Source organism: Protopterus annectens, chromosome 10.part0, assembly GCF_019279795.1.
Source record: "Protopterus annectens isolate FY-2018-M chromosome 10.part0, PAN1.0, whole genome shotgun sequence".
Classification (NCBI taxonomy): domain Eukaryota; kingdom Metazoa; phylum Chordata; order Ceratodontiformes; family Protopteridae; genus Protopterus; species Protopterus annectens.
Genome location: NC_056744.1, coordinates 819107185 through 819123409, shown reverse-complemented (window position 1 = coordinate 819123409; position 16225 = coordinate 819107185). Strand labels below are relative to the sequence as shown.

The following is a 16225-nucleotide window of genomic DNA, read 5'->3' as shown; positions in this document are numbered from 1 at the left end:
TGCAATTTTGTGGAGCCCTACAAGTCTCCCTTCATTAACGCCCTTTTTGATGGCTCTTCTCTTTTTGTGCCTAAAGTAAAAGAGATGCTTACCAAGTGTGGGGAGGGCAAGATCTTGTCTGCTGTTGGAGTGAGATTTTCCACACTTACCAGACCCTTTCCCAAAGGTTAGAGAGGTAGTGGGAAGATGTGGTTCAGAATATTACGAAGATATTTCCAGGAAACACAGGGTGAAAGTTCTCCTAGAGGCAGAGGGGAAAACAGTAATGGAAGATGCCGGTTTTGTGGCAGGGGAAGCCCATAGAACCAGGGCTCCAGAGAATCTTTATTTTGTAGACCCTTTCAGCACTCTTGAAGGAGTGTCCGATTGCTCACCTCTGGAGGCAGTTGGGAGGCAATTGTCTCTGTACCACAAAACCTGGCAAAAGATAAACAACAGATGGGTGCAGGACATAATGTCCAGGGTATATGTCATTCCCTTCTCCTTCCCCAGTCCCGTAAACAAGTGAGTTCAGACATTCCACCCAGTGAGAAGGAATAAGCAACATTAGAAATTCAAAAGTTGGTAAGAAAAAGAGTCATCCAAGAAGTCCCCGCAGACCAGAGAGGATCCAGAACTCACTCAAAAGTTTTTTAGTTCCAAAGAAAACAAGGGGTCTGGAGACCCATCTTGGATCTCAGCAATCTGAACAAATCTGTCAAAAGACCAAGTTCCAGATGGTGACACTGCAGCTGATATTTCCATTCCTGGAAAAAGGCAATTGGATGTGCTCTATAGACCTTCATGATGTGCACTACATCATGCAAATGGAAAGACGATGAAGGAAGAAATCCCAGCAATGACCTGGAACACACCGGCTTTATTGACAATACGTTCCTTTGACTAAGTGCTTTTGCCAGTAATTGGCTTCATCATAGTCAAAGAAAACCTCTTACTACAACAGAATAAATAGTAAAAATTTCAAACAATTAATTAATCAGCCAATCATTAGCCATAGCTTAACATAAGGCAGAAACCGTCCATAAAACAGTGCCTAGTGCAAATCACTTAATCTACAACAAATAAAAACACCATTTGACAATGCATGTAAGGCTCGACATGATCTAAATATTTTTGCAGAATACCATAAATAACCAATTGTTTAAAAAAATTTTGAGTAAACGTGATGAATGCTAAAAAAGCTTACTAAGAATTAAAAACACTTATGTAGATAAATTGTAGACAACCATAGCAGCAAACACTGCCAATAAACGTAATCAAGCTGAAAAACTAATGACATTTTCCTTTTGAATTCATAAACAACTGTACCAAACCATGGTTTCAAACTTATTCCTAATACTATTCCATCCGCATTGTACATCCGGTTCAGATACAAAATAAACCTTTTACCCAGTACACTGAATAAACTAAATAATATTAGATCTATGCTTTAAAACAGGCATAAGGAAAATACCTTCATTGAGCCCTGGTGGTCGCATGGCATTTAACCTCAATTGCCACCTTACTTCTTTGGTTTCAACAAGAAGTCTGTCATCGCCACCCCTACAATTAGGTACCACACAATCAATAACAAAGAAAATGAATTTTTTGAAATCCGGGCAACCAGCACTATGATTAAGTAGTGCATTGTGGCCGTCTTTCCTTTTAGTGGCACTAAGATGTTCCCCAATCCTGTCCTTTAGCTTTCGGACAGTTTTTCCTACGTGAACACTCTGGCTAAACTTCCACAAGACAGAGTATGCAATCTTCGCCATTATGTAAGTCTCTTAATGAGGAAGAAACAAGCTTCTGCAAAACTCGTTCTCCAAGTACTGGGAAGAGTGGTTGCTTCAATTGTACTTGTTTCTCTATCTTGTCTCAATATGAGAATACTCCAATGGTTACTTTCAACACAGTGGTCAAGTCTGGAACTGCCCATGTCACATAAAATAGAAAAGGATCTCCAATGGTGGATTTACTCTCCATTAGTATTTCAAGGCTGTCACTTCATTCCCACTCAACCCCAAGCCACGGTGACCACGGACACTTCCCAAATAGGGTGGGGGGGGTCATTATCTAGGGAAAACAGTTCAGGGCATCTGGCAACATGAGACTCATTTGCACAGAAATATCCTAGAGATGATGACGGTGTTTTTGGCATTGCAAACATTTCAACACTCCCTCCATCTGAGACTGATAGCAATCCAGTCAGACGTCATATCTATGGTCTGGTACATAAACAAATAGGGGTGACCAGATCTTACCCCCTTCGTTGAGAGGCCCTGAGATCTTACAATGGGCAACAGTTTCTAACCACTTTCTGACAATGTACATTCCGGAGAAATCCAACATAATTGCAGACAAATTGAGCAGAGCCATTTTATGGCAGCACAGGTGGTCCCTCAGTCAGAGAGTTACGGAAGCGATCTTCCAAAAATGGGGCCAGCCATGCTGCTATCTCTTTACATCACCCACTAATGCCAATTGCAGCAACTACTTTGACCTGATCCCTCCTGCGGGGGAGTCACCAAGGGATACACTTGTTCACGATTTGCCCCTGGGACTTTTTTATGCTTTTCCTACAGTCCTTCTAATTCCCAAATTTTTGTAGAAAGCAAGTTTATTGGAGACGACAGTAATCCTAATTTCCGCTATTGACCTCACCAAATCTGGTTCTCTTTTCTTCAGCCTCATGTACAGGATGAACCATGGATGTAATGCGATCCTATCTCACCTACATTCATTACTGATGGGCTCGGAGCCGAGAATCGGCTCCGACTCGGCCGCTATAACTAGCACGAAGTCTCTCATTGGCTGGGCTAACCCTGTATCCCAGAATGCACCACGCCCAACCCCCCAGATCTCGTTTGCCGCTCCTAGAGTAATGACGTGGTCTCGACTTGGCAGTGGCTAAGTACCCTCTTTTTTTACTTTAATAACTGTTTGCTCGAGTGATTATTTGCAAAAAGGTATTTTAATAGCTATGTTGTCTGTTGTTTCCCTTTTGTGATTGAGTGCGTTTTTTTGTGTGTAATCCTTCTGTTTGGTGGGCTAGGCCCGTTTGAGTTAGAGGGCCTTTGCCCTATCTTGTGTCTTTAGTGTTCGGACGTTTAAGTTAGAGCCCTTTCCACCCTCCCTCCTTGTGCTGCTGAGTGTGCGGTCGTGTTTCCTTATGTATGGCAAGGAACAAAAAGAACATAAGCCATCTGGCTTTAAAAAATGTGCCAAATGTGCATATAAAATGTCTTTGACTGATGGCCACGCCATCTGTGTTTACTGTCTTGGTGCCATACACTTGCAGGAATCCTGCAGTGTTTGTCATGCCTTCTCTTCCAGGGTCTTACAGGAGAGAAAAATAAGCTTATCCTTAAGGGTTTGATTAAACCCTCCTTTGAGGAAACTTTAGCGTCTTCTCCCCCCTCAGAGAAATCCAGGTCTAAGTCTAAAAAAAAGTCTCCAGCTAGTTCATCGGAGCCTCCGGAGAAAAGGTCAAAAGCTATATCTCCTTCCTCAGCTCCACTGGTCTCGGCGCCGCAGGAGGTACTGTCTAAGGCTATGTCTCCTTCCTCGGCTCCACTGGTCTCGGAGCCGCAGGAAGTCTTGTCTGTTTCGGGGTTGGCTTCTTCGACTCCACGGTCGTCGGCACCGAAGAAGGTTGCGGTGGTTCTCGAGTCTGCTTCGGCTCCGATCACTTTGGAGCCGACTCAGAGCCGTTCCCCCAGCCTTGTCTCTGTTCCGACAGAGAAGGTTTCTCGACCCTCTTCTGTCTCCTCCAAGTCCTCCAGACTGTCGGATTCGGATGTGGATAGGGTGGTCCAGAGGCTCCTCCAGTCGCCAGTGTTAACTAAATCATTTTTGGCTCCAGCTCAATCGGCTCCGGAGCCAGCCACGATATCAGTTCCATTTCTTCCTCCTCCGACAACCTCAGTGTCATCGGAGCCGGAGTCTGATGAATCCAGTTAAGTCCTTGGGTCGGCTCCGAAACCTCCTGCTAGTCTTTTGGATCCGACCTCGGCTCCAACCTTTTCCATCCCTTCTACAGGTTTCGGTACTCGGGTGTCCTCAGTCGAACCTGAGGGGGATACATTGGGGCTTCAGGCTTCGGCTCCGAGTCTCCCCCTTGGTGCTTTGGCTAGGGGTACCCTGACTCTGGTCATGGTCTCGGAGGCGGGTTTTTCGTCCGATTCTGGTGGACCTGCCTTTGAGGCTATGAGGAGCGCGCTGGCCAAGTCCGTAGTGACTTCACCTGAATCAGCAACTCCATCCCCAGACGCTGCGACTAGAGCTTCTGCTGCCCCCCTATCTCTGGACAGCGGGGCTCCTAGGCCTGAGGATACCTCCATGTGTGGTCTCCTGCTTTCTGAGGGCCCTTCAGAGTCCGTGCCTGAGGAACCTCCCAGGAAGAAGTTGTGTAAGAGGAAGCACATAGACTCCCCAGATGAGTCTGTCACCATGGATACCAACCTCGATGATGCAGAAGGGTCCCCGAAGTTGTCCTCTGATGATGTCTCGTTCTCCGATATCCTGGAGATCTTGAGACAGTGGGGCGACTGGCCATCCAAAAACCCTTCTGAGGAGGAGTCGGTCTTCTTCAAGGCCTTCAGAGCCCAGCCTTCCACCTCCTGGGTGTCTCCACCCTTCGATGAATTATTGGATCTTATTTGTCGAAGGGTGTGGGAACATCCTGACTCTGTGGAGCCAATTCCTAGCCGCCCCAATAAGTTCTTATCTGCGCCTCCTGGAAAATAATTTTTGACCAAGGGAGTACCTGTGGATGCTATGGTGGTGGCGTCTGCCACTCAGCAGGACGTGGCAGAGGCTTCTACTTCCATCCATCCTCCTAATAAGGAGTCTAGGAGTATGGATAGGTATGGGAAGCGTACCTTGTCCTTAGCGACCTTTACCTTGCAGTCGCTGAATTACTTGTGTCATTTTACGTGGCTCCAAAGGGAGATACCCTGTCAGGTAACTTGCCTGAGGCGTTGGCCCAGTCTGTTAACGCCCAGCTGTCTACCCTTTCTTCCATCGTCAACTCGTCCATGAGGCTCATATCTTTTGCAGCCGAGGGGGCGGGTAGAGCAGCGAATTTGGGCATAGCCCTTAGGAGGCAAGCTTGGATGCGCTTGTGTCATTTTGCAGAGGCTTTCAAGTCTTCTTTCACAGACGCCCCATTCGACGGGTCCTCCTTTTTTGGACCCAAAGTGAAAGACACCCTCACTAGATGTGAGCAGGAGGGTAAGACTTTGTCTGCCGTTGGTGCCCATTTTTCACTTCCCACTAGACCTTATCCCAAGGCTCAGAGAGGAGGAAAAATGTGGTTCAGAAAGTCTCAAAAGTCTTCCCCTGCCCATCAAAGTGAACCCCCCTCCAGGGGCAGAGGAGGGGGGAATTTTAATGGAAGGCGTCACCCTAGAGGCGGTGAAGGCCCCCGCAATACAGGAGACCGCGAGTCCTTTCGTGGTTCCTCCTACCAACGTCCCTGAGGGATTACTGTGTGTCTCTGGAGCCAGTCGGGGGGTCGTATTTTGGAGCATCTTCAGGCCTGGGAGTCCATCACTCAGGATTGATGGGTGCTTCGTATCATCACCGGAGGTTACACCATTCCCTTTATCTGTCCCCCCCTGCCATCAAGGAAAATCCCGGATGTTCCACCCAGTCAACGGGATCAGGCAGCAATAGAGGTCTCAAATCTGCTAGGAAAAGGAGTCATCCAACCCGTCCCCGCAGACCAGATTGGATTAGGAACTTACTCAAGATTATTTTTGGTGCCAAAAAGAACAGGGGACTTGAGACCCATTCTGAATCTCAGCCGTTTAAACCACTTTGTAAAGAAGTCCAAGTTCCGAATGGTCACGTTGCAATCCATTTTCCCATTGCTGGAAAAAGGAGTATGGATGTGCTCCATTGATCTCAAGGATGCCTATTATCACATCAAGATAAACAAGGCTTCCAGGAATCATTTACACTTCCAGCTGGGAGACAGTCATTTTCAATTCCGGGCCCTGCCCTTTGGTCTCACCCCAGCCCCCAGGGTGTTCACCAAGTGTCTGGCAGTGGCGACAGCTCACCTGATGACAGCTCACCTGAGATGTCTACGAGGTTCACTTGCATATCAATGTTCTGGAGATGAGAGCGGTGCTTCTAACGTTGCAGGCACTTCACAGCTCTCTTCCCAGGGGAACTATTGCAATTCTTTCCGACAATATGTCGGTTGTCTGGTATCTGAACAAGCAGGAAGGAACCAAATCCTACCCCCTTTGCAGAGAGGCCATGAGAGTGTGGAATTGGGCGATCGCTTCCCAGCGCTTTCTAGTGGCAACGCACATTCCGGGGAAGTCCAATGTGATAGCAGACAGGCTGAGCAGAGCTATTCTGATGCCTCACAAGTGGCCCCTGAACAATCGAGTGGCTGCTCAGATCTTCTCCAGGTGGGGCCTTCCCTGCTGCGACCTTTTTGCCAGCCCCCTGAATGCGAAGTGCAGCATTTTTTTCACTCTGATCCCCCCACAGGGGGAGTCACCCAGGGATGCTCTAGTCCACAATTGGCCCTCCGGTCTGCTCTACGCCTTCTCGCCCGTCCCTCTTCTGCCAAGAGTGATTTAGAAGGCTACCTGCTTGGGAAGCAAGATGATTTTGATCGCACCACTCTGGCCCCATCAAGTTTGGTTCCCCTTCTTCGAAAGTATGCGGTGGATGGTCCTTGGATTCTGGACCCAGCTCCAGACCTATTGACTCATCAGTCAGGACAGCTCCATCCATCCCTACAAACTCTCAAGCTCGCTGCCTGGCTTCTCCACTTCCGACCTTAGTCAGACAGCATGTCCTTACCCCGGAAGTAGTACATATTCTGTCCTCCTCCCACAAGTCTTCTACTTGGAAAATATGCTCTAGTAAATGGAAGAGATTTGCAATTTGGGCTCAGCAACGTGATCTTGATCCCCTTACAGCCCCTGTGTCGGCGGTGTTAGATTTCTTAGCAACACTTTTTAGACAGGATTTGGCTGCCTCCACTATAAAGGTTCAGTTGGCAGCAATCTCTAATTATCATGTTGCATATGAGCCTTCCCTCATGAGTCATAAGCTGTGTAAAGCCTTTCTGAAAGGAGCCTGGTTGCTTCGCCCTCCAGTTTCGCAACCCGTTTTGCCATGGGATTTAAATGTGGTGCTCAGAGCTTTAATGCCTTCTCCCTTTGAGCCGGCAGCCTCTTGCGAATTGAAAATTTTGCCATGGAAGACTGCCTTTTTGGTAGCCATAACTTCAGCCAGAAGGGTATCGGAGCTTCAAGCCCATTCTGTTAAACCTCCTCATTTGATTTTTCATAAGGACAGAGTATCTCTGAGACTTAATCCTTCCTTTCTCCCTAAGGTCTCTTCTGCCCTTTGTCTCCACCAGTCTATCAAGCTTCCGGTCTTTTTTCCACGGTTTTGCAACAAAGCAGAATACAAATTTCACCAGTTGGATGTGCATAGACAACTGAGGTTTTATTTAAGTAGGACACAACAGGAGAGGAAATCAGATCAGTTGTTTGTGTCCTTTTTGGAAAATAGAATTGGCAGATCTGTAACTAAGGGCACCATAGCTAAGTGGATTAGGGACTGCATCTCATTTATTTATGCATTAGCGGGTAGGAATCTTCCCTTTCCAGTTAAGGCGCATTCTACCAGGGCTATGTCAACTTCAGTGGCTTTTCATGCTAGACTATCCATAGATGAGATATGTGCAGCGGCTACTTGGACTTCTCCACATACCTTTATTTCTCATTACAAACTGGATGTGGCCTCTAGAGGTCGGGCTTCCTTTGCTTCCACAGTGCTCAGGAGTGTTTTCCAATGAACCTCCCAGGATTTAAGTGCTAGGGACGCTGTCCCGTCAGTAATGAATGTAGGCGAGATAGGATCACATTACATCTTTTAGTTATGTACTTATCATAACGATAGATGTATGTGATCCATCTTGCCTACATTCTTACATACCCGCCCTCCTTCCCCCTACCTGTTGGACTTGGAGGAAACTTGTATTCTGATCCCTCTGAGGATATTATTTTTTCTCTCCTCTTACATATATATCCTTGTGGTGTGGTGTATGTGGGAAGATAATATTGGGGCAAACAAGATCTGGGGGGTTGGGTGTGGTGCATCCTGGGATACAGGGTTAGCCCAGCCAATGAGAGACTTCGTGCTAGTTATAGCGGCCGAGTCGGAGACCGTCAGTAATGAATGTAGGCGAGATGGAGCACATACATCTATCGTTATGGTAAGTACATAACTAAAAGATTCTTGACCCTGATCCAGACCTTCTTACCCATCAGGAATGGTTCATCCCAAGCTGAACCATCTCAAACTAGTAACTTGGCTACTCCAGTTCCCCTAATTGCCAGGTTTCCTTTCCTTTCTTCTCCAGTTAAACATATTTTGTTATTTTCCTATAAGTCATCTACCTGAAAATTGTACAGAGGTAAATGTAAGAGATTTGTGGCTTCAGCCAGCAGTAATCAGATAGATCCCTTTAATGTGTCCATAAATTCTATTTTTGACAAAACTTTTCAGTGAAGGTGCTGCTGCAGCCACTGTTAGAGTTCATTTGGCAGCAATTTAAAATTTTCATATAGGAGAAAATGGTTCTGGAATCATGTCAAACAGACTTTGTTACCACCTTGGGATCTGAATTTCTTCTCGTCAAACATTATTTCTCTTCTTTTTGAACCACCTGCTACCTGTGAATAGTAGTCTCTCTCTTGGAAAACATACCTCTTAGTGGCTATTACTTCAGCAATGAGAGTTTCAGAATTACAAGCTTCGTCTGCCAAGCCACCATCTGTATCACCATCACCATCACCATCTATCGAGCTGCCAATTTTCTTCCCAAACTTCCAAAATAAAGGGGAACATTCACTGCATCTTCTGGATGTTCGTAGAAAATTACATTTCTACTTCCACAGAATTTTAGAAATCAGAAAGTCAGATCAGCTCTTTATTTCGTGTTCTGATATTAGAAAAGGCCAACCAGTGTCCAAAGTTACCTTATCCAATTAGCTTTCACAATGTATACCCTTCATTTGCAATTCTAAGAACAAAACTCTTTCTAACAATGTTAAAGCTCATTCCAGTAGGTCAGTAGCCACTTCTGCAGCCTTTCAAGCTAGGTTATCTTTGGATAATATCTGTGCTTCGGCAACAAGGACAAAACCTCGTACGTTTATTACTCATTAAAAAGTGGATTTGGCCTCTAGGACTGGAGCATTTTCTGGTTCTATGGTTCTGAGGAATATTCTCCCATGAGCAACCCAAGAATCAGGTAGCTTGGGATGCGGTCTCATCAGTGAGAATAAAGGCGAGATTGACAACATCACATAAAGAAGTTATGTACTTACCATAATGTTCCATGTGTGTTGTCCATCTCAACCTTTATTCTCACAACCCACCCTCCATACCCCCTGCCAACACTCCTGGGAGACCAAGTAGTACTAATTGGTTATTACAGGACTCCGTAGCCTCAGAAATAATGTTTTGTTAAATATATATAACAGTTACCACCATATGAGTTGTCTGGGGAAAACAAGATCTGAGAAAGTTAGGGAGTTGCATTATGGGTAAGGAAAAATGCCCACAAGCTTTGCTGAAGGCCTCGAGCTTTTGAAATGGCCGAGATGAATCTGAATGATCGGATCCGACCCATCAGTGAGAGTAAAGGTCGAGATGGACAACACACATGGAATATTATGGTAAGTAAATAACTTCTTTTTCTAGCAGACAGACTCAACAGGTCCATTCTGACTCCTCACAAGTGGTCCCTCAACCAGTCAGTGGCAAAAAAAAATTTTCAGCTGTTGGGGCCAGCCTTGCTGTGACCTTTTTGCCTCTCCTCTGAACTTCAAGTGCAACAAGTGTTTTGCTCTGATCCCGTTCTGGGAACCCAGACACATCTTCACTGTTGCAAATAAATTCCAGTCCCCACCTATAAGTAATATTCCTTGCTGAAAGCTGATTATTTTCCCAGAATTTTCTTAAGCTCCATTATAGCAGTTTTCTATGGAATGTTAATACATGCCAGTGTAATCCTCCTCCCTTGCCAGTAGTCCATTTGAACTACAAATCTACCATTATTGTCTTTTTTATTCTCTTCTAGAATTATTGAAGCAAATATAAGTACTTCTCTCTTCCTTTGCCCCAAGTATTCCACTGAATAACCATCTTGAAAACCTTTCTTTGTCAAACTCACATGTTCAGTTCTTTTCAAGTGCGTCTCCTGTAGCATAGCTATTTGCACTCTACGTTTTTAATATAGTTCACTACTTTTTCTTTTTTGTATTTATCTGTAAGACCAGTAACGTTTAAAGACATTATAGAAAGAATCATATTACTGAGGGATTGTTATCCTCACCTTTTATGTATAATAGTTTTTTTTTTTTGTTAAATGCCTAGTTCCAGCTTTTGTGTTACATGCATGCACTGTTTGGCAGGTTAATCCTTTATACAGTTGTTTCTTGTCATCTCCATTTGAGCCTATGTCACATCAAACAAAAATACACACACACACATACACACACACACACACACACACACACACACACACACACACACTATCGCCCTAAAACATATTAACTTAATAATAACACACAAAAGTACATACATCTTCAACTATTGAAGTTTTACTCTCCTAATAGGAACAAATGTTCCAAACTGACAGCCAGATACATAGCCTCAAGCTAAACTAAAAGAAAGATTATCCATGCTAAGATGCATGGTAGAACCTGTAATTCTATTAAGTGCTGTTTGTTTTTGCCATATCTTTATAGCTCCCTCAGCTGGGAAAACATATGAATGCTTTCAGTAAACATCTTCTCCAAGCCATTTTCCTTTATCAGATTGTCTGCTAGATACATGTGAACTGGATACAAAACTATTTGTTAGAAAAAAAGCCTTATAATATGCAATATTCTTTTTCATTTTCTTGCTTTTTGTTAAACCTTGTTACTATATAAAGCAAATGGCCAGTCTTTCCCCTATGCAAGAATGAGAAAAAGCAGACTAATTTTTATTTTGTCATGCTCTTAACCAAATGTTTTTTTTTTTTGTACAATGCAGTACCTACATTTCTTAAATCTGAACAAGGAGTAAGAGAGAAAAAGGGAGAAGGAAGAAAAAAAAACAGGAGCATCTATTTACATTAGTATTCCCATTACACTTAAAAATAACTGAAAATACTTTATAACATGCAAAGAAAATCATGCACCATTTAACTAGTACTATTAAAGAAAAAATTTGTTTTACTTAACAGTTAACTTTCTCTCTCCTCTTCCCCTTTTCTGAGTATTTTCCCGAACATTAATGACATGAAGTAGAGTATGTGGTTTAGAGTTCCCAAGTTTAGCAAAGTCCAGAAAAGTCCAGTATTTCCAGATGTTCTTGTTCTGTCCTGCTTTGCAAATATAATTATTGCTTTGTAATCCCACTTTTGAGAGTTTCCAAGTTACTGATTTTATTTTCCAAATGTTAATGATATGAAGTGGGGCATATGCTTTAGAGTCGCCTGCAAGTTTAACAAAGTCCAAGAAAGTCCAATATTTCCGGAGTTTCTTGTTCTGCTCCTGTTTATCTGCATCTCCCAAACCCTGTCCCTGATTCATTTCCAGTGCACTCTTGATTCCTCTGTTCACCTCATGTGCTGTTTTCTGTCTCTCAAGCATTTTCCATTGAAAAAGCGGAAAAGGTTTCACTGGCACAGTCTCTCTGTGGTCTTTCTTACCAGAAGAACAAGAAGCAGAATCTCCTTCTGTTTCATAGCTCACTTTTTGTTGGGCAAACTTTTGTATTTCTTCCTTAGCATGTACTTCATCAAAAAATAATTTTGTTCCTCCAGGGAAAAATATTTTGGAGATAGCTGGGTACAGCAGTTTGAATCTCTTAGTTGCTTCTCAACATTCCCTAAACAATGGAATAAATGTATTCCTCTGCCTGGTGTACAATGAATAGTCATTCTCCACAAACACACTGCTTTCTTCCATTTTTAGTACTTTGCCCTTCTGCCACAGTTTTGTCAGAATCAACGTTTTTTGTTGGTAGATTGCATCTTTACTATTAAAGGTCTAGGTCGTTTTCTCATAGCCAGGTTTGGAGCATACACACAATGTGCCCTTTCAGTTAACAATTCCTGTTATGGAATACCAGTCTAGTTGCTTTTTTATGTTTTCACGAAATTAATACAGTCTGTGCCTTCCAGCTTCACAGGTACAGCAGAAAATCTCAGGTTGTCCCAACATGCTCTGTCCTCTAATTCTATTATTTTTTTGAAATATCTCTTCTTGTGCATTCTTATTCAGCCAGTCTTTTCATCATTTTGACCTCTGAGTTTTCCAGTTTTATCACCTTATCTGAGTATCTGTCTAAAGCTTCTTCCATTTTTTTCCAGCCTTTTACTGTTTGAGGTGATGTATTTCATCAGTGTTTAATTTATTTCAGTCAGGTCCGTGTGCAGTTGCTTTATACTTTCTTCAAAGTTACCGGAAGTCATGTCTGGAGCGTGCAGTGCCTTTTGCTGAACAACTGCAGTACATTTCCCAGTCAGTAATTTTTCATCACCTTTTGTAGCTGATTTTCCTTTGAGTCTTCTGTATTTCTTTTTTCCTGGTATCCAGCAGTGCACTTACTGAAATTTACTCAGAAATCCAAGTCCACTGGCTTTCTCTGCTATGTTTCTGTTTTCACACTGGGAGAGCTAGAATTAAGCTGTTACTCAAAGTGCAGCCATTTTGGAAGTCAGATGTTAAGAAATTCACCTAAAAAGTGACGCTCAAGAGGTAAATGTTAACTTCTCTGTCAAGAACATATAGCATGTGAGTTATGACAGGACCGCCAGTCATAATTTTTGTAGTACATAGAATGTTAGCTGCTCCACTCTACAACTAGTTGAAAAAAATGTGAAGAGACTTAACCATGCCACACAATCAGTAGCCAGACACTGTGTCCCTCTGATGAATAGATGAATGTTAGACAGATTACTCTTTGACACTTTTTATTGTGTGAAACAAACTGTTACAGGTTCTGAAAATGTGAAAATGCTTTGGACACTATTCTGTGATGCCCACTGTTATACTCTTACATAAGAATAGAGCTTAACAAGTAGTGAAAGCTACTTAAGCATCTTTCTGACATAAAAAGGTGCCTAACAAAATTGTTTTATTTTCCCAAATTCATGGCATAATTACAATAGTCTGTGTAATACAGATAAGTTATTCAATTTTTATACAATAAATATTAATCACCTTTGAGTTCCCTCTGGCTTTCTTTGTAGGATTCTGGTATTTCTCTCCATTCCTTCCCCAGTAATCCTTCATTTCTGTTTCTCTTGGAATTCCCAATGTTTTCATTTTGTCCTCCAGATGCAAGGCTCCCTCCTCATGCATACTCTTTGTTTACGTTCTTAAGTATTTTTGGCTTGCATCTGTGTCTTCATATCCATCTCTTCACTTTTTCCTTCTGTTTGTGAAAATCTCCAATTTATTTTTATTTGGTGCTCAAATATTTGCTCCTGTTCATCACAGATCTCTTTTCACATGGCCATGGCCATTCACGAGGAAAGAATATGTGCAATAATCTGTATCCTGCCTTCCACATAACTCCTCATCCATTATCTTATCCTTTCCAACTTAACTGCTGCAGTATACCACTGAGTTATTCTCATTTATCCCGTACCATCCCTAAAATATGGATTGTTCTCACACATCTTCATCATTTATTTCTACTAATTTTCTGATTAGCTAGCTGCCTCTATCATTTCCCTTTCTTCTGCATCTCAGTCGTAGCTTACAGTGGCCTGCATTCCCCGTCCACGTGTATAACAGCTTTCTCTACCCACTTCATTATGGCCCTCCACTTCTGTAGCAGCTTTTTTTTCTTCATTCTGACTGACTTCCTCCTATCTTCTCCACTTTGTTCTAATCAACACCACACTTGCTCTTAAAGCCTGCAGTTCTCCTCCTTGATCTTAAGCAGTTGTACGAGCCATAAATAATACATGCAGTTTTCCCTTATTTTACTTCACTGTTGCTTCTGACTCTTGAGTCTCAACTGATCCCTTCTTACATCAGTCCTCTTTTCATATTTTTAAGCTCCACCCTGTTATCAGGCTTGCCCTCCAGAATACCCTCCAACAACTCCTTACTGCTATAATTAGAAAACCTTTTACTTGCTATTCCTGCCTTCTTCGCTAGACTGTCTAGCAAGTTTTATACACACCCTTCCTTACTGCCCTGTCCTGATTTCATTTTCTTATACACATTTTTATCTACTCTTCCTGTTTCTTTCCCACATTCTTTTTTCATTTTTTTTTTCTTGAACAATCTCACTTTCATGCATTCATAAACTCTCTCTCCCGCACGCATGCACATGCACACACACACACACACACACACACACACACACACACACACACACACACACACACACACACACACATGCGCACACACACACACACGCGCGTGCACACACACTGCGCATGCGCACACACACACACACACACACACACACACACACACACACACACACACACACACACACACACACACACACACATTTTTGTTTGTTTTAATTTTATATTCACTAGATATCAAAAGTGCTGCTTAGTGAATGTAAAATACTGGTGGGTGTTAGCTCCATTGCAGTCTGAGCTCCATGGCAGCTTAATATACTGCCTTGAACCAGCAGACTCATTTTTTTTAGTGGGCATTACCTGTACAGTAACACCCTGTTGGAGAAAATGTGTTCTCCAATCAGAGTGGCAATGTACAGGTCACCCATTCTCTAAAAGAAAGTTAAGCTGCATGTGCTTTGATTGCTGGTTAAGTAGACCGGGTGGAGGGGGGGGGGGGTCTAACCTCAAGATAGAGAACCTTTGATAGAATTATCCTTGATTAATGTATAGTTGAAGATCTTAAGGATTTTGTCAGGAAGTAAGCTTAAGTTGGTATAATTGTGCTGAATGCAAGCTGACATGACACCTAGAACTGCCTTCTAATCAGTTAAAATGAGGTCTGGTACTATACATTCAGCATGAATGTTTTGTGATGGTCATATCTCCCTCATTATAAAACGAAGTGTTGCCCTTCTTCAACATTTCCCCCACAACTGTTTTTCCAATCATATGTCAGTGAAGTATTTCCACTTGAAACAGTAAGGCAAGTCATATAATTCTCACTGAAAAAGTTTATGCCAAATTTGTCTTTTGGTCAAAATGTTTTTGCTTATTTTGGCTTATCTTTGCTGGCTGCATTTCTGTGTTGGCTCTTCTGGAATCAGGAACTGTCCCATCCATCAGACGGAGATGTGCATGTGCTTTTTAGGCCCAGATTGTGACTTATGCAGAGATGTTGTTGGTCAAGACTTCAGTTTGACCACTATCAGGAAAAGATTGAAACAAAAATTCCATTACCAATATTTACTACAGCAGAGGATGTATACAAACAACTGTATTACCGCTCATCGGGACTGGTGGCTTGGGGTCAGAGTATACGTAAGGAAAGTCCTGTTACAATTAATATTTTTTAAACATAATATTTTACTAAACTATGCATCCTTGTTCCCGACTGCAGCATCTTGAAATACAGAAATGCTTTACCACCCTTTGTGTAGTTTTTTTTCACAAGAATGGTCTGTATTTGTTGGGTTTGCTTGGCATCAAAGGTAGTCTAGTTAGTAGGGAATCATTGGCCAAAGTACTATCCCTTCTCCTGCTCCTGTGTATAACTTGTCTTCATTTTGTTTGCTGTTGTCAAGAAAACATTTCTCATGCAGTTAACTATGCTGATTCCACTAAAGTAAAGCTTTCAAATGGAACAGTTGCTGACAACCAGTCCTTGAGTTTTACAGATTTCTTCCAAATGTGACTTTCCATTTTCACCCTCAGAAACAGTACTTTGTCCCACATTCTCCATATTTTAATCCCCACATCCCACCTCATATCCATTAGTCAAAATATGAATTTTAAACATAAAGTGGACCTGAGAGACCTCAAAGCCATTACATTCCTGCCTGATGCATTTCCATCCTGTTTCATTTGTACCTTTCCAGGATATCAGTAGGCAACCATTAGTGCATCTCTGTCTAGATGACTCATGCTGTAATATGAATGGAACACCTTGGTGGCGGAATGTTATTGTAAGTAAAATGTTTTAAAAAAATCATGTTAACCCTTGACCTTCCCACAGAAATTTTTAACTCTGAAATGATAGTTAAGGCTTTCCTTTTTTGT

At 42.6% G+C, this 16225-nt stretch overlaps 1 protein-coding gene across 5 annotated transcripts in view; it reads left to right on the top strand.

Annotated features, from left to right (window-relative positions):
• TBC1D4 (TBC1 domain family member 4) overlaps positions 1-16225 on the top strand; it is a 2350609-nt gene that overhangs the window by 1570792 nt on the left and 763592 nt on the right. The window lies entirely within an intron of this gene.